The sequence below is a fragment of the Patiria miniata genome, unplaced genomic scaffold (genome assembly GCF_015706575.1).
Source record: "Patiria miniata isolate m_02_andy unplaced genomic scaffold, ASM1570657v1 HiC_scaffold_13, whole genome shotgun sequence".
Classification (NCBI taxonomy): domain Eukaryota; kingdom Metazoa; phylum Echinodermata; class Asteroidea; order Valvatida; family Asterinidae; genus Patiria; species Patiria miniata.
Genome location: NW_024037051.1, coordinates 18,294,187 through 18,313,930, shown reverse-complemented (window position 1 = coordinate 18,313,930; position 19,744 = coordinate 18,294,187). Strand labels below are relative to the sequence as shown.

The 19,744-nt window shown below is 38.0% G+C and overlaps 1 protein-coding gene across 2 annotated transcripts in view; it reads left to right on the top strand.

Annotated features, from left to right (window-relative positions):
• LOC119721442 (carboxyl-terminal PDZ ligand of neuronal nitric oxide synthase protein-like) overlaps positions 1–19,744 on the top strand; it is an 82,237-nt gene that overhangs the window by 41,629 nt on the left and 20,864 nt on the right. The gene's annotated exons all lie outside the window — the stretch shown is intronic.

Sequence of the window (19,744 nt, the reverse complement as noted above, 5' to 3'; positions counted from 1 at the left end):
TACAATCGATAGAGCTTGGAAATATCTTTCATTTGATGTACTTATTGTCTCAAGGGGTTATGTCATTCTGACGTAATTAAAGGGAAAATACAACATTTGCAAACATCAAAAAATAAAACTACCAAATCATTTTGAAATACCTTGCTGGACTGTTAGTGAATGGCAGTGTAAAGCATCCTGTAAAATCATGGCACTTGGTATACTGTCATTTTCAAGAAAAGTGGTATTTTTGTATCAATTTCCAACGCTGATCAGCCGATCAGCGTTGGAAAAAACTGGCTTTTTTTTCAACTACTGGCCCCAATTGACCATCGCACTTGTTTGCAATCGATTACACACCTATGAACGGGTACAAGCCAGCTAGACTGGTTCACTGACCTTACAATTCCCCAATATATGTAAAGTGCTCAGTTTCTTCTTAAATGGAGTCAGGGAACCAGATTACAGGAAAACGATTGTTTTTCTTGGTTTTTATAGCATTTTCGAACCCAAAACCTCAAAAAAGTCAGTGTAACTATATTTGCTATATATTTCCAACCTCCAAATTCCATCCATTTCTGAAAATTACAGCAAAAGCAAATGATGTATATTCCCTTTAACTGTAAACAAAAGATGGAAGGAGAATTTTCATTATTTGTGCTTGGCAAAAGGATGTTAGCATGTAATTCTAATGTAACAAAAAAGTTCGAAGCGCGCTAACGTCCCACTTGAGTAGGCATGCAAAGCCAATTTTGTTCCTGGCAAAAGGACATGAATTTAACATGCCGCTTAAGTGTGTGTTTAAGGCTTGGGAAGTTCCCGCTAAAAGGGCGTTTTAAAGCATAAAAACTGAAATACCTTCACTAAGTAATATTTTGACAAAATTTCTTGATTTTTAATCAAGAAATGGCAGCACAAAAACTTTCAACTCGATTATCTCCAAAAGTGCTTTTTGCGTGCCTGGCCTGCTAATGTCCTTTTCCATGTCACACGACGATATGTAGGTGCATTGTGCAGAAAAAAAACAACTTCTCATTTGTTCACAATGTGTTAATGATGATTTAAATAGACTCAATTTTCTCACAGTGTCTTGATGTGAATGCCTGTTTATCGATCGCTGTCCACTATTGATTCTCCTTCTGTGGCTGTTGTAATAAGTGCACACTTTACATGTAATTACCGTACTCAGCCAATCTGCAGTTTTAAGACCTGAACAAAAAGACAAAGTACAGTACATGTAATTCAGCATCAGTACAGTATGTTGCATGTACCGGTATGCTTCAATTGGGCTTACAATGTACAGTGAAAAAAAAAAAAACTTTTTTCAATTAAAGGTAATTAAATACATTACTGTTAGTTTGATGGCACTGATATTTAAGTTTGTTATCAAACGTTAAAAATGTTTTGCTTTCTATTGAAGGAAATATACAACATTTGCAAACATCGAAAAATAAAACTACCAAGTTTTTACAATACTTTTTTTATTTTGTATACATTTCCAACGGTGGTCGGCCGACCACCGTTGGAAAAACCTAACTATTTTTCAACTACTGCTCCAAATTTACCATTTTTTTCAGTCCAAATTTTGTTTGCTAACATTGGTTACATGGTCATGAACGGGTGCAGGCCAGTTAAACTGGTTCCCTTACCTTACAATATTCCGGCATTTATAAATTGATCTATTTTATCTTAAGTGGATGCAGGGAACCAGACTACTTGAACACTTTTGTTTTTCTTGGTTTTTCCAGCATTTTCGAACACAAAACTTCAAACATGTAAGTGTAACAGTATTTGATCTATTATACTAACCCCTCAAACAGTTCATTTCTGAAAATTACAGCAAAAACCAATGACGTAAATTCCCTTTAAGTTGCATACATAAGTTGTTAAATTTCTGAAATGCAAAGAATAGTTTTACATACGTGTACAAGTTACATTGTACATGTACCGGTATTTATGCAAATACAAATTTATACAAATTGTTAAGTACAAATGAAACAAATTGTATTACATGTAATGTGTGACATTTTTTTCACACAACTGAGAGCATTTAATTTAAAAATGGTTTGTTCAAAAGCATGCATATTTGCATGCATACATGTACATGTACGGCTTGAAACTATAGACTTCATTTCCATTATTTCTCCTGGAGGGGTAAAACAAAATCAGGTTTTATTTTAAGAGAAAACTATCCTTATTGTTTTCAAATATCTGTAGTACATGTACATCCTGTGAGCATGTGTGAAAGCTTCAGGTACAAAACTTTTAAATATTTCCTAGGAAAATAAAACTGAAACTGAATCACATTATTATGACACACAAATGGATTTATTTAGCGGCGGTGTGAAAACAGAAACCAACACTTGCCACCAAAGCCGCAGAGAATCCTGCTGCACTGAAACCTTCTACTGGTCATAACAATTTGCGGGAAGTAATATTGCCGGTGTATAGGATTGCAAGGAGATTATATCACATCGCGCCCGAGGGGACTGAGGATGGCATTTTTTTACGGGAGAGCGTCGGCTGGCTGATAGAGGCAATTTCCCCCGTTCTTCCGTTTTGGTAGAAGTCTCAAGCCCCCCCCCCCCCTCCCCACCTCCCCTCTGTACGAGCGCTGACGCCGCCGTCGCGTCGGTGATCGTGACTTGTCTGGGTTAATTGAGGCTGGCAGTCAAGTGAGAGTGACTTAATGAAAACAGAATTGGAGGGTTAGCGCACACCTTTCTGCGTTCATGATCGTTGGCAATTATTTATCAACATGAAAAGTGCATGATGTCTTGTAATGTGTACATTATGCACAGTGGCTGTTTAAAGATATCTGTAATGAAATTTACATACATAAAATGTACATGTACTGATTTAACGAGAAATCCTTGTTCAAAGTGGAGATACCGGTACCTGTATTCATGTAGAATTGGTATCATACATTTAAGTACCCTGAGTAATTATTCAATGAAAGTATATAGTCTTAGAAACTGTGTCCTGATGGGCACTCACATTGTAATACGTGTGCTTTACCTACAGAAGCTGAGACCCAAAAAATTGGGCATGCATTTTCTCTGTTTAGTATACTCTACTGTAAACCCGCGGTAGCTCCACTTACATGTAGCTTCTAAACTTCAACAAGTTACATACACGTACATGTATGTAATTGTTCTAAATGCAGTTTCAATGCACCCTTCTTAAAATTGATGAGCAATTTTGTTTTCTCAAACCTAAAAAGAAAAACAAAATGCACAAAAGCAAATGTTCCCATGGATGTAATAATAATAATAATAACTGTATAAATTATATAGTGCTTTTTGCCAGAGGATACAAAGCGCTGGGGGAGAATGCAACCAAGCCAGGTAAATGAAGTACAAACATTATGAGACCCATTATGTTGCACCTTATAAGGGTTTACAAGGTGCTGCGGCGCATAACTGCTGCCACTGCCAGGTACCTTTTAAAATGTTGGATCAGTTCTGAACCTGCAGACATTTTTGCTTAATAATTCCCCCTCTCATGAATTTATACTTGCGATGTCTTTCATCAGCGGAGAATCTATTAAGTCGGACAGTAATGCTCCCAAGAGCACGCACATCAGTCAGTGCATGGAGGGGAGGATACACATGCCTTGTAAAGACCTCTCTCTGGGGCGTGCATGCGATAGGCTTGCAATTGCAAAGAGACATGTTCAAGCCAAGCAAGCCCATGACTAGCTGTCATCCCCAGATTTCACCCTAGGCGTGAATTTGATGCTGAGAAACAGGGGGCTGAATGAGCAGCGGAAAAACAATTTGATAATGGGGTGAATTTGTAGGGGAGGGAGACTGATTTGGGTCGAGTGATTTTTTGACAAGATTTGTGTCAATAGGGTATGTCAATTAAGGTACTGTATCTATACGATACCGGTATATTACTGTATGCAGAAGGTTGCAAATTTATCGTCTTTTCATTTAAAAAAACAACATGTACAAGTTTGTGATGTACAATGTACGTACATGTACAGGGTATGTAAATTTTTTGCACCCAACAGTGGAGAGTTGCAGTAAGATTTTGTTTGGTGAAAGGTTTTTTGGTTGAAGGCAAATCAATTTTGTAGCATTGTACAGTACTGTACATCTTCCTACCGGTACATTGTACCGGAAATTTGCAACAGCTACATACCGGTACATGTATACATAGCAAAAAGTTTGAACAGAAAAATTAATATCTTAAGATAACTTATCTTCTGACAATGGTGTATATTAAAGTCTTTTCCATTGTGAAACATTTAAACATGTCCTTTTAAAGGCCGGATCATTTGCAATCATGCATGCCTTTTGTTCATTTCCAATAATAACAATGCAAAGAAGATTGTTTAAAACATAACCTGTTGAAGTCTCAGCTCAATGGGTATTCCACTTTTCAAGAAAACTGAAAACTCATGCACAGCGTCTCGATCAGGAAATTTCGCCAATATATTAGCATTCTTGGTAATTCCACAAATCGGTCAATCCACTGATAATTTGAAATCACCTACATGTAGGCCTACATTGTACATGTTGTACATTTTCTTCATTTCTTTGAAATGACAGCAAGCCAGACTGAAATAATTGTATGGCGTTTATTAGTACCATGGCAGTACGATGTTTAATCAAAGTAAGCATTTTGATGATAATTTGGTAGTTTAATTTTGGAATATAGGCCTAACTGAAAATAATCCTGCAGTACCCGGTTCAGATGTATGTGTACTGGTACATGTATGCCAGGACTGAGGATGGCATGAACTTCTACTGGGCATACATACATGTACAATGTACATGGAGTCACAGTCCTCTAGTTGTTAAAAGCATGCAGATGATGAGATTTGTCACCAGGACTGCTAACATTGTCTGTGTCAAGGTTGCCCAGGGTGGAATGTGGGTCTTCTGTAACCATCCAGGCTGCTGGGAAGTTGGCCTTGGAGGCAACAGAAATATTGTGAAATTATAGATCTGTATCTCTTCCGTTTGCTCTATCCTTGAAGTTGAGTATGCTACATGTATGTGCATGGCGTGTTAGAGCTATTTCATTATCTTGAGCTGGAGTGTTGTGGGGTTTTATCTAATTTAATTAGAGCTTTGTCAAGGATATATACAATGTACTGGAAAATTGATTACATGTGTACATGTAGCGTAATTGAGTACAGTACAGTGCAGGCTTGGATGACTGACTATGAAACATGGCTGTGTACATTCAGTACAAACTTTGTATTGCCCACATGACTTGTTTTGCTTGGCTGATGTGCAATCTATCTGTCAATGCATTTTCCTTAGGCCTAATGCTTCCAATTAACTTCAGAGTGAAACTGATAGACCAATGTCATAATTTTCTTATTTTATTTATTTATTAAATTTATTTATGTATTTATCATTTTATTTTGGCAGGGGAGCCCCATCAGTTATTCAAGAACTGTTCTCTCTGGGGGCCCTGGATTAAAACATTAAAACAATACAAATCACAGGACATTAAAAACTAGTTAGTTATTAAAAAATACATACATTGATTTGAAAATTAATATTAGAGCCTAAAGAAGTGCGCCCTCTAAAATACACCTTTAAAATGTATGCATCCTATAGTCCTATTGGCTTGTGCAGAATAATGGCTGACAGTTTCTATATTTGGACCGATGACTAACTAACATACATTTATCCTTGCGAAAAAGGGCTCTAATAAATTAGAATTTCCTCGACGAAGGCCATGCTGCATCACGAACTCTGTCCTGTCCATGAATGTACCCAAATACGTTTGTCCTTCGGTGTTGCTATGAACTGTGATGACCTTTAAATTGAAATCAACTTAAACAGTATCTTTTCAGTCTTGCATGTAATTTAGTACACCAGACATAGTGTTTGTGTACATCGGTAATTAAAATGAAAGCACTGCTCAGTGCAGTAACTCATTTTACTTGTATTCAGGATTTAAGGATATTGATGCTCAGTACACTGTATGTTTAAAAAAAAAAATAACATTTTCTTTATAAACCATAAGGTAGCTTAAAACCTGCACAATTTCTTTTCTACCCAATTAAAAAAAAAAAGTATATTATTCAGAAAATGTAAAGCACAGTTTTTTAAAAGTGCACTGTACAAACATACCATAAGCGGTCCAAAAAAAAAAAAATGTTGGCAGAAAATTAAAAAGTAAAGTGAAAAATCTTGTATGTAATTGAATCCAAGTATAGCTTCCCCCTTCCCCATAAATAATGCTATTAATTAATTCTTGCATAACGTTCTTATTAAAACCACATTGCTCGATGCAAACCATAAACCATTTATTGTGTTACATACAGGTACATGTATATACCCAGTAGTACATGTACCGGTATGAGTATTAACCATTTACATGTAGTGAATGTACATGTACTGGTACCCACATGCACCACCCCAAACTGCCCTGCCTTTTACTAGACTCCATCACTCAAAACTCAGCCTACAGGTAGCATGCAATTGATTCATCAAGGAATAAATACAATTATAATGCACATACATGTATGCAGTGCAGGTACGACTGAGTAGCTACCGTACCGGTACCTGTGTACATGTTAGACAAGAAGTGGACACAGCATGCTTTATAAATACCCCACATGTATTAATAGCCCTTCTTTTGTTTGATCAGTCAGTAATCACAGAGTCAAACATTCAGTTTTGTTCCCCTGCCATGCCTTTTACATGCTAGTTACCAACAGTCAGATCATACCGGTACATCTACCGTATACATGTATTTCTTGTAGACACTGTGACAGTCAAATTCCATCAGTTTAAGACAAAAGCAGGTAATTGATAGGCACAGGCTTATCAATCTCACAGCATACAGTGTACATGTATCTTCAGGTTTCATAACAATCACAGCCAGTCAATCCTGCTTTATGAAGGCAGGGAGCGCTCATCTGTTAAAAACAGTCCTCTGATTTATTTTGACCGCTTGGCTGGCCGTGTTGAACATGAATTGTAAACTTCATTATTTTTATTTCCACATGACTTGTCAAATGTGTGGATTATTTGGACCTCATTCAACATGCAGTCGTGCGTGAAATTCAGAGCCACGACAATCCTATTAAAGTATTTATTATTGGTGACTTTGTGCGGTTTGTCGGTCCAATTGTGCGTGCTTGGAATTATTTTTGCTTAGTTATTAAAACGTGACACACTGGAGCCCAATGTCGGATTGTATGTCCAATGAGTTTGACTCATGAAGAAAAATTCATGGTACAATTCTGTGACTTTGGGACAGTGTCTGTTTTCATATGAGGTAGGACTTTTAATAATTTGTGAAAAAGTCATGCTGTTTGAAATTTCCTCCCATATTTCTTATTCCATACTTTTCTTATCACAATGTCAGACCACATGTATGTGAATTTCGTGAAAAACAAAAAACAAAAGAAGAGTTTTTGTTGCCAACATTGCAGACTTTGAGGAAAGTTGATGAATTGCCTCACTTTACTAACATTGTAAATAATCAACTTCAAAATGAAGATTTACTGGTTTTTCCCTCCATATTTCTGCTTGTTGTCTCCTAATGTCTTACTCTTAAAGAGTAAGATGTACGTGTTAGTACATGTATGTATCTGCCTATGAAAACATTTTTTTGTTTAATGCAGAGTTTTAGGAAAGCTCACTCAGACTAGTTGCTAAGATGGCTCCAGGCTTGTGTGAGTTGTGCTCAGGTACTTGTAATACCAACACACTCCGGGCTCCTTGAACCAGTAGTGTTAGTAAGATGCGCGCGGGCCTTGTCTTTTAGAACAAGTGCTGCGTGTGCACCAACTTGGTGCCACCTGAAAAATGGCTTCTAATTTTGTTTACCGAATTTGTCTACATGTACATGAAGGTGAAGAAATGTACTTGTACCGGGTACATTAATTTTATGTACAGTGTAAATATACATGTACATGTATATAGTTTTCAAGTAGAAATCTTATTGCCTTTTTCCTGGGTTTCTCTTACAGTTTTCAAACTTTGTCGCAGGCTCTTGTGTATTGAATTCACACAGTCAGTTTCCCTTTATACTTTCCTTGTTATTATTTCTTGAATAGATTTGCAGGCACATTTCGACAGTTGCTATAGATGAGTTTATTGCCCTACATGTACATGTGTGTCAATGTCAACTTTCTAGACCTGGCAAGTATGATAAATTCATCAAGTTCATTCACACCAGTACATTCCGTTTTTCTAGTCCACAATATCATGACAATAGAGTGGTGACTGGTTAGCTGAAACCACTGTATTATTGCCACATACCCTTTTTTTCCTGGAGACCCTGAAAGCCTCCAGATTCCACAGCAAGATAATCAATCATGCTTAACCACCATGCAGGGGCCTGCAGAGAGCCTAGGGGGTTCCCCATAGGGGGTACTCCACTAACCAAAGGGGTAACCTGATGAGGGCAAGAATTTCCTGAACTGTTTTTGGTAGGGGGCCCTGCTGGGCAATTGACCCACATTCCAAGGTGCTGTGTTTACACTGAGGTCACAGATTTGGGGTGGAATTTCTACTGAAGAAGAAATGAAGGAAGAAAAAGTGATATGGGGGATAGTTGTATGCTTTGGTTTTGCCAAGTTTTTAAGAAAGATTTTGGAGACCCCAACTTCGTCATACCAGGTACATTGTAGGACCCAACTGGTACAGGGCATGTCTTGTAGCAGCCGGTTATATGCATGGCCGGACCAAATGAAAATACTCTTTAACTTTGGCCAATTGGTCCCATGTATGTTCCTGCTGAATCCAAAATGGGGGGGGGGGGGGGGGGGACACACAATGTCAGTGACCTGAAATTTGGAGATGTGTTGTGTAGTGGTGAACCTTTCCATTGTGAACACAACTTGCTTCTTGCGCAACAACAATTAAAACCATAGTCTGGTTTCCCGACTGAAAGATATCCTCCATGCACTGGTAGGTCAGATATTACCATCATATTATGATGCAGAAAAACCCATCCCTCATACCGTACCAGTGAGTACAATGTACATTGTACATGTACATGTATGTGTACATGTACATGTACATGTACCGTACATGAGGCGCAATGTCTACAATGTCATGAACAGTATAATACATGTGTACATGATATTGCAATACGCCTGGCATCAAAATGTTATTAAACTCTTACGCGTGTACAATGAATTGAAGAACTCATAAATTTCAAACTGATAACAAGCATGACACTGGCATGAAATAAAAACTATTTTACAGGTAATATCCAAGGTGTTACGAATACATGTACTGGTATCCCATTGTCAATGTCAACGAAGTGTACTCTGTAAACTTCGAACATTAATAGAAGCGGGTGGGATCCTATCTGTTTTTTCGGTCATGTTTATTTTTAGTCATGGTGGCTTCCTGACCAACATGTTATATTTGTCAGTTAGGATCATTTGGTCTGGGAACCAGACTATTCCAACCACTGGCCTTCTAGAAACCTGATTGCTATGCAAGCCTGTAGCGATAATGCTGCATGGCCTAGATCACAGCGAGTTGAATTACAGATTGCAGGATGACTCATTGCAGAACTTTAGCCTCTCTTGAAAAATCTGAATCGCAAATGTCAGTTTGAGTCCTAAAGAGACTGGATCGGATCAGTTCTTCTGACCATATTAGTTATATTTCTCACGATTCACTTCAGTTCAAGAGTTTACAGTCAGTTCCCTTCCTGCAACATTAACCTTCTTTTCACTGCCACGTGGGAATTGCAGCATTTCCCGTTGACCCATTTCGACCCTTAAAAGCAATCTGGCTGTATTGTCTCACAGGCACAGCTAGTGATGATCTCAACTCTGCATCTCCAGATAAAAGAAGCACAAGTTTTCGTCGTGTTTTTTTGATAAACATTTTTACACTGCACATTTTGTTAAATTAAAACTGTATGCTTCAAAACTTTAAACATATACAAAACCTACACATCTTTCTGTAAACTGTTTCAAATTTAATTAACCTGAACATTTCTGATTCGGGTATATTGTCCACATTGTCTTAAGGTTGTGATTCTGTTAAAGGGAAGATACAACATTTGCAAACATCAAAAAACGAAATGATCAAATTATTAAGAATTACCTTAGGCTACAGGTTTGTTAGGAAATGACAGTCTAAAGCATCCTGTAAAATCGTGTCTCCTGGTGTGGTGACATTTTCAAGAAAATGTGTATTTTGCCAACGCTGGTCGGCCGACCAGCGTTGGAGAAAACTGGCTTTTTTTCAAAAACTGCTGCTAATTTTTCAAAACAGTTGTTTCGCATTTTCTTTGCAATTGATTACACACCTGTATACAAGCCTGCCAGACTGATTCTCTGGCCTTACAATTCCCCAAAGTCTATTCATTTCTCTGTTTCATCTTAAGTGGGGTCAGGGAACCAGACTACAAGAACATGATTGGTTTTCTTGGTTTTTCCAGCATCTACCAAGCCCAAAACGTGAAACAAGTCAGTTTAACAATATTTGCTATAACTTATTAATCCTCCAAATCCATTTACATGTATTTCAAAAAAAGCATTTCTGAAATTGCAGCAAAAGCAAATGTTGTACATTCCCTTTAAAAGTAATTTATGTATTTTTAGGACAAATCCCATTTTTAAAAGTGTTCTGTATTCGATTTAAAAAAATATATATTCAAGGACAGTCATAACATTTGAAGAGCCTGGTCTCAATGGGAATAAAAACAAATTAATAATTCCATTGCTGGAAGCATTGAAATGGGTATACCTCCTCACCAGCCTCTGAAGATGACGCATCGGTATGCATACAATAGCTGCAGGGCCCCATCACAGATTGTCCCGTCCTCATCTGCATACTGTCTGTGGTCTGGAATTCGATTTGCTTGGATAATTGGCCAGGGAAACAGCTTCTTAACGGGCTTTAATTGCGGCCTTAAATTGATTTGTGGGGAGGCAAATTGAGTGTGGATTTGATGCGGCATGATCCAGACATGACTATTGGAGAAGATTGAATTCTGAATTGAGTCTGCAAGTTGGCCAACTTTCTCAAGAAATGTGATACATGTACCTCTTGTCAAGGGTGGATCCAGGGGGGCCATGGCCCCTCCCCCCCCCAAAAAAAAACCCACAACACACTTAGAATAGGTTTTTTTGTGACGTCGCAATAAGGCAGGCCATGTACACCACCATGTTTTCCTCAAAAACAATTAAAATGGTTAAAGTGGTCAGAAATCGCATCGGATCGCACCACAGTGCATCTAGAATCCAAAATTTGTTTTGGGCCTGAACTGCATGCCGTAATGTGGACCCTTTGAGGGAATTTTTTAGCCCCCCCCCCCCAAAATATATATACGTGTTCTGTATCCGCCCTTGCCTCAATTGTTAAAAAAGGGTTAGACAAAGGTTTCCACAACTTTATTTTCAATAGCCAAATGCATTAACAGCCATACATGTACATGTACATCACTGCATGGCCACACACCTTGCAGTTTCTAACCATAAGCCTATCCTCTGCAAGTCATCAGTATACAGGTATAAGCCAATCTGCAGCCAGCTATATGGAAATGAGCTATTAACACCTCCATGTGCTTATATCACTGTCAGTCAGAGGTGCTAAAATGGGATGGATCTACTTACATTATATTGGCATAGGAGTGAGTAAACACTTACAAAGTACATGTATGCATACCAATGATAGATACATGTACCATAGTGGTAACATGTACTGGTAGGAATCAAATCTTTTAGTTTTGTACACACAAGCATGTGCTGAGCCAGAAACCGGGTCAAGGTTGTTTTTGTGGCTTCTATCTTTAAAAGTACTTTTTTTTTGGTTTTGTGGTTTGACTTCTACTGGGCAGCATACAAACATTCATTGTACACCTACAATATGTAGGTACCGGTATTGTTAGTAAAGGCTTTTTGGTGTGTTCAGTCGTCCACAAAATGTGCAGCTTTTGTATGCTGTGTGTAAACATCACGGGCGACTGTGCATGCTGTGACAGTTGTGCTACAAAAATATACATGTTTGTACTGTTATTAATCTTTAGAAAGATATTTAGCATAAGGTGTACATACTGAAACTGGTAAATGTATACATTGTACCCCACCAGTATCAATCTCCCAAGTCAAAAAACCACATGTTCTACACCACTGACATTTTGTGGTTATACATTAACTTATCTGTGGTTTACCAGTATCTGTGGTATTTTGATATCATTGTTGTGTTTATATAAATAAAGGCCATATCATGATGTATGGTAGGATAGGCTTTGTAGAACTGATGCATTCACTGAGGCATTGCCAATTCCGGCATGACAACCGGGGCAGATTTACAAACACAAAAATGTACACTACCCCTTTTTTTTTCAATGTATTAATATTATTAATAAGGCTTGTACACTATAAACCGAATATTTGAATATTCAAATATTTTATCATCAACCGAATATGCGGTTAGCTTTTTGCTGCTTTGAATGTATTGAAAAATCATGCACATAGCGTACAGGTACGCACACGACTGTGATGTTACATTATCATAAACTTGCGGCATTTTATTGTCAGCTGCCACTTTTTTTTGTCGAGGGAATCCTAAGCCCCTTGACAGTCACTAAAAAACTTAAAAGACAAAACACTCCATATCGATCGCTGCATGCAAATTTTAACTGACATGCTCTGCATGCAATTTTTAACCAGTGCGGCCCGCATGTTGCAGCTGGCAGCTTGGAATATCCGAATAATTGGTCAAACACAGAACTTTGCGAGTAATCGAATACCTAATTATTTGGAAATGGACAGCCCTAGTTGGTTCCCATATGTAATGGTGTTGTCCTTGCTGCATCCTATGTAATTCGCTCAGGCATACCGTATGTTTAAAACTGAAAAGATACTTGTACGTTACATTTATCATTTATTTCAAGAAAAATTTTCTTGTCTCACTCCAGGGAAAATATTTCAAAATACAAGAAATATTTTCATATACATGTATTAAATTATAAGAAAATCAATTTTAGCAGTGTTTAGCAGGTAATTCAAGTGCGAAATTGACACAACTTTTGACTATGCATTACAAAACATGAGGTCCAATTTGGGAACATTTTTATTTTTTCATCATGCCCTTGTACGGTGGTTCCCATTAAAAATACTAGCCATTGATGAATCTGCAGGCAAGGTACCCTGTAGCCTATTCTTAGGCCATTACACTCAAAGTTATTGCAGGCTGACCTTTAAAAAATGCCAGGTAGTGAATTTGGCAAGAACTACCGGTACGCCTGGAGTTTTGGATTTGACTCGACTGTCTGGTTCTATATGATACATGTAATCAGGGATGGCCACATTGAAAATAGTCAGAGCCCTGTAGGCCACAAGCTTTCCATTGGAAAATCCTTTCCACTCTGTGCGGCTTTGGTTTTCATGAGAGATTAGTAACGTGGCCTGTCACCATGGGATGAGCTTAAAGTCGGAAACTTGCCATTTTGCAATACAGGGGCAAAGCCAATATTTAAAGGTGTGGTTGAGTATTTATTTCTAAGTGAACCTTTGTCTTTAAATCCTGGAGTAAACAAAAAGCGGAACCCAAACCCCAACAGTATATTTCATAATTGTAAAAAAAAATATAACATAATAATGACTGGAAAGCCAATTTCATCAGCTACTTTTATAAAAAAAAGTTACTGAAATTGCTCAATCCTTTCAAAGAAACTCATCATTTAAACGCAATGACCCTACAACCTGTTTCTTAAAAAAAAGGCAGTTTTTTTGTGTATTCTGAATGTTTGGAACAACAAAGAAAATGACACATAATTCTTGTTTCAGCAACTGTCGACAACTGTAGTACCGTACACAATATCTTTATTAACAACCATGGTTAGGCAAACAATATGATTTATAAAATCCCCTTTTTTAAAAGACGGGCCTTCATAAGGACTTTGTTGAATATTTTTAACTTAAAACTGAGGTTTTAACGCTGGTGAAGTTTGAAGACAATTCCTATTCTGATTGTGGAAATCACATTTTTGGACGAAAGAGGTTTGAGAGTAATTGCGTTTAAATGGATATTCTTTGAACAGACTGAGCAATTTCAGTATTTTTCTTTCATCTAAAAGTAGCTTATGAAATTGGCTTTCCAGTCATTATTATGTTTGATGCTAAGTACATGTACAGGGTATTTCAATAAAAAATGAAATATAATTTGGGTGTTCAGGTTCCATTTTATTTTTATTCTCCCTTTGTACCATTCTGTAATTTGTTTTGCTGTATCAAACATCTTTAAAACCTAGATGTATTTTCATCACATTTTTGATTGTTCATTCACTGTAGCACAGCAGGATGTAACAGCAGGATTTTTAAATGTCATTTTCTCAAAAATTTGTTTTACAATTTCAATTCTAAAGGCTAGAGGTACATGTACACGAATGCTTGCTTCTCACCAGTGCATCGAACCATCAAGATGCGTGCTGCAAACTAATAAACCAAATAGTAAATAAATAGGTAACCAAAATCACAAACGACTGTCAGTTAGTAAATCAGTGAGGCCTCACTTCACTTCATGCTTTTTGAAACATCCCTCTAGCAAAATAATGGAGTGTTCAGCTGGCGAGTAAGATGTAAACAACCCTTTCATGGAGACTGACGCGCGTTGCATGTTCTGCGCGAATGTCGCGCAGAACGCACCTGGGCGTTGCGTTTTGAATTTAGAACTATAAAATTCTGACTCGCTGGTAGTGTTGCACATGCCTACGTGAGGATTGTGAACGTTCAACCAATGAAACGGTAAGAGTCACTGGCTTTTTAGGAGTCCACATTTTATTGTGACACTGGAAAAGTGTTTAAGACCTGCTAGCCATGTTTTTATCATCCGTTTAAGACCAGCCATGCGACGGGCTCTCGACCAATAGGAATAGCTAAACTGTCTGAGGTATAAATGAATTTAGGATAAAGAGATATTTTCCAGGTCATTTTCTCCCAGGAGTGAAATAGCCACAGGCTAGTCAACCCCCAAGAAGCTGGTTTCACACCATGATGGTGCAAAAACACTGTTTGGCCTTTTTTTTTTAACAAGCTATCAGCCAGATGTTTCAACTTGACATCATTAGTGAAATATTTGGCATGCATGATCAGTGAGTAACGGGGGTTATGAAAGTTTCAAACAGTGAATTGGTCAGTTAACCAGGCATTAAATACTTAAGGTGTGGTAATCATATTTGACAATGTCATTAAATGCTCTAGCAGTTAATGAGTGATGCATGCATGTACTGATACACGAACATGCATGTACGGTATCAGGCAGTAAATATATAGCCTGTGCTTAAAGGGAATATACAACATTTGCAAATATCGAAAAACAAAACTACCAATTTTTCGAAATACCTTGCTAGGATGTTGGTAAATGACAGTTTAAAGCATCCTGTAAAATTATGGCACCTGGTGTGAAGTCATTTTCAAGAAAAGTGGTATTTTTGTATCAATTTCCAACGCTGGTCGGCCGACCAGCGTTGGAAAAAACTGGCTTTTTTTCAAATACTGGCCCCAATTGACCATCGCATTTGTTTGCAGTCGAGTACACACCTATGAACGGGTACAAGCCAGCTAGACTGGTTCCCTGACCTTACAATTCCCCAATGTATGTAAACTGCTCTGTTTCTTCTTATATGGAGTCAGGGAACCAGACTACAGGAAAATGATTGTTTTTCTTGGTTTTTTTCTTGGAAAATTACAGCAAAAGCAAATGATGTATATATTCCCTTTAATTGGTTTTAAACAAATACATTGAAACAGGCTGGGGCCTCAATGCGGATAATGGTAACGATATAATGACAGAAACCTAGAAAGTGAAGTTAGGACTGCATCAAATACATTTTGTACCCTGCGAAATTATTCTGCCTAAAATAGTTCCAAGGTGGTTTCAAATAGGGTGCCCTATAGAGGCTATAGGGCACCAATTGGCAACGGAAGTGACGGAAGTGACGACACCCCAAAAATTGTCCACATGTATTCTCCGTTTCCCAAATGTTGAGTATCCACAGAGCTGAAACCACAACAGGTTTTGTTGCTTGAAACGGAAAAAAATACAAAATAATAAAAAGCAAATGATCCCTAGAAGGCCTTCCTGTAAATGCCGAGAAAGTTACATATGTAGGCTTAATGAGAAGTACCAAATGTAGTAATAAAAGAGTACTACATTACTACTTTTGTAAAAAAAACAACAAAAAACAAAAAACAAAAAAGGAAACAATTTCGGAAATATTCAGGAAATTAAAATAAAACTAGATGAATAGTAACAGAAAACAATCCTTAGGGTCTGCCAGGACAGAAAAGTAGAAAAACAAATCCATGCGTTTGAGGCAGCTGGTGAATCTTAAACAATCCTCGGGGGACACTTTGGAATTGGAAATCGTTTCACAGCTAGTATGCCTAAAAATCCCCCCCCCCCCCACCCGCCAATTCAAATCAATATGGTTGGTCGCCGTAAGCTCGTCAAATTTCATTTTCAGACTTCATCGCTTCACCACTTTTGCAGGGGTTACTTTTTTGCCCGGTGTTTATTGTTGGTCATGTAAACATGTACATGTAACAGGTTGAGGTTGAGGATGGAATTGGCATGAGACTGCAGGAGAGAAATGACGATTTTCAAAAGTGAAAAGAAATTGAAAAAAAGAATCTTAAAAATATTTTTGTCTAGGTGGGAAGACACCTTTCTGGCCTTGTGTCTCATTGACGATCATCAGGCCAAATTCTCATAAGTGTCAATGTTAAATAAACCCACAAATGTGCTCAGCACTGTTGTAGGCTATAGCACAAGTACATGTTCATGCTTTGTTATGTTTGAAAGAACAGCAGAAAATAAAACCACACAAACGCAAGAGAATGAAGACAGAACAAAACTGGAAGCCCCGTTACCTAAGTACAGTTTCAGTTCGTGATGGGACCAGGAAAAGTACATGTAAACTCCATTTGTTTTTCTTAAAAAAAAAGAGTAAAAACATGAATGGAATGGCAGATGGCAATGAATTTTTCTCACCAAAGTTCTAGTGTGACGATCTTGCCCGTTAGAATAATTAGTACATTTGAAATGGGAGAATTGTTTTAGGAGGGAGGATCACAATGAACATCTTCACTTACACATGTTTGAAAACAAAATCACTCTACACAACATAAATCCATTGCCGATGCATGATCGGATCAGAATACAGGTAGCTAAGTACCCTCCCAGGGTCTAGTGTTGTCTCTAGATTGAAGGTACCAGTAGACCCTTAGAACCTTGCTCTATGGTCAGAGTAAGATGTTTATGCAGAAATTTCTGCATTGCAGCTGTATGAAATTGGACCCCTGCTTACACATGCATGAGTTGACCCATAAATGATGCCGGCTCCAGGCTTTCCCTTTTCAAGTCTTAGAACTAAAAAAAGAAAGAAACGACAACAGGTCATGGCAGGAAAGGGCAAATGCGCAATGGAGTATTGACGAAAGGAACTTTGGCCCAAGGAAAAGCATGAGTCATTGAAACGAGTTCCTGCGCAAGTCTTGCATTCCAAATTGAAGGCACTCCTTTTTCTCGTTGTTCAAACCTTATACAGTGTAGGTAGTATACCAGTGCAGCTTTCCACAAAATTATTCTTGTGAGAAGGCTTACTTAATTGGTTTTAAAGATAGTATGACACTAGACATCCTTTGAAATTATTCCTTCTGGGCCAGTATTGGCATGGTCATTTTAAAGAAAACCATAAAAGAAGGTAATTTCCACAGCTGTGTCAAGTGACACGTTTTTGGGAATTTCCGTGAATCCGCCCCATGAAGTCTAATTTGTAGTTGGTTTGCAGTTGGGCACAAATCCGTGAATGGCTGACAATTAACCAGCTGAATGAGAATCATGTCCCAAATGCTGATTGCGAGATTGTTTCACGAGAGGGCACAAATCAAAATATCATATAATAATAATAATAATAATAATAATAATAATGGAGTCTTATATAGCGCACGTATCTACCAACAATTAGGTACTCAAGGCGCTGGAAATTATGTCAATTATTAAAGAAAGGTAAATAAAGTTTATGAGAAATATGACACCCATTATGTAGCACCTTATAATGGTTTACAAGGTGCTGCAGCGCACATTGCAGCCACTGCCAGAAACACCGGGGCAAACCCCTTCTCTTAGCGATAAGTGTTACTGGGTTCTTTAACGTGCATTACACAACACACAGGACCTACGGCTTTACGTCCCATCCGAAGGACGAAGCAATAATGGTAAAGTGCCTTGCTCAAGAGCACAAGCACCATGTTCCCACGGTCAGGATTCGAACCCATGCACCATGGCACACGAGTCGAACACCGTAACCATTGGACCACAGCACCCCACAGCAACTTTGGGATTGAAATCAAAATCCAGAATCTACAGCATTGACAGAGCTAAAAATGTGTCCAGTTAGTTACCGTATGATGCATCCGTATTCAGATTTTGAGCACTTTTATTGGTTGAAACTGGGACAGAAATTTCACAAACTACAAATGTTCTACTATGCCTTTAAAAGAGTATGGAGATCTTCATCACTTTTGTGTTGGGCTTCAGGAATTTTTATATTGGAACCTTCAATGAAGAGTTCAGTACTCTTTGTTCGATTGAAGTAATAAATCATTACATGTACATGTACACGTACCAACCCATGTTAACTGATTACGTGTACATGTAAATGAATCATGTACATGTATAGACATAGATCATACAACAATCTGTCTGGGAAAGAAATTTGACTCAAGAATCCAGTTGTGATCCCTCAGCAAAAACTGGACTGTTTATTCTCTCTACTTTGGAGGGGGAAAGGTCAAAATTCCACATCTAACTGCATGACAGGGTTTATGTAAGGTCATGCACTGTGTTACAATATTGCTTGCCTTGAGGTGCAAAGGCCATATTATCCAGTAAATTGTTTTATATATGAGCTGGGAAATCTAAAGTGACAAGTGTTGAACTGGTAGGATTGATTTTGGCAGTGGTTCCCAGCTACATACATACATGTACATGTACAGATCTTGACAAGTCAATGTATTTATTTTTGTTGGAAAGCAGATTTTGATTAGAGTAGGGGTGAATTTGAATTTCTGCATAATTGCTTGGGAATTCTCTGAACTTTTTTGTTGTTAATTGAGCAATGATGCCCATAGTGTATCCTAATCTACACGATCAAGGCTAGTGGTCTGTTGGATATGTGGTCAGCTAGAGCCTAGGCCATTGTTAGGCAAGGAAATTGGGACTCCACCGGATTTTGAAATCTGGCCAGAAAACTTTCAGTTTTGAAGTGTACCGGTAGGTCATGACTTTATCACAGCCGATGTCATCATCTACCGTAGGCTTTACGGAGGGGGGAATGCCCTGACTTGCAGGAAAAATTGCAATAAAAAGCCTTTTGTGTCCAATTCCAACAAAAACTTCTGTTTACAAATGTATGTTCAGCGTGGTTAAATTGAAATATTATACAGAAAAGCAACCAAAATAAAGGGTCATGTTTTGGCACATGTCAAATTGACAAGTTGTAATAATTGTCACATTGTTCCAAGACTATTACACATGTAAGCAAGATAATCAAAATGCTCTCCAAGAATTAATAGAGGAAAAAGGGGAAACAAATGTATCTCCAAGAGTCAAATGAGGTCCAGCCCCATGTGCCCCCCCCCCCCCACCCCAGTTTTTAAATTTGCAATGGCTGGCTGGCCAGTTACATGTTGCACCTCTGAAAGTTTGGTTTAAAAGTTTGATACCGGGTACATGTAATCCCCATAATAAGGTTGGCCTAATGTTTCTGTCGTATGGTTACATTGTACTACTGTACGTGTGTACAT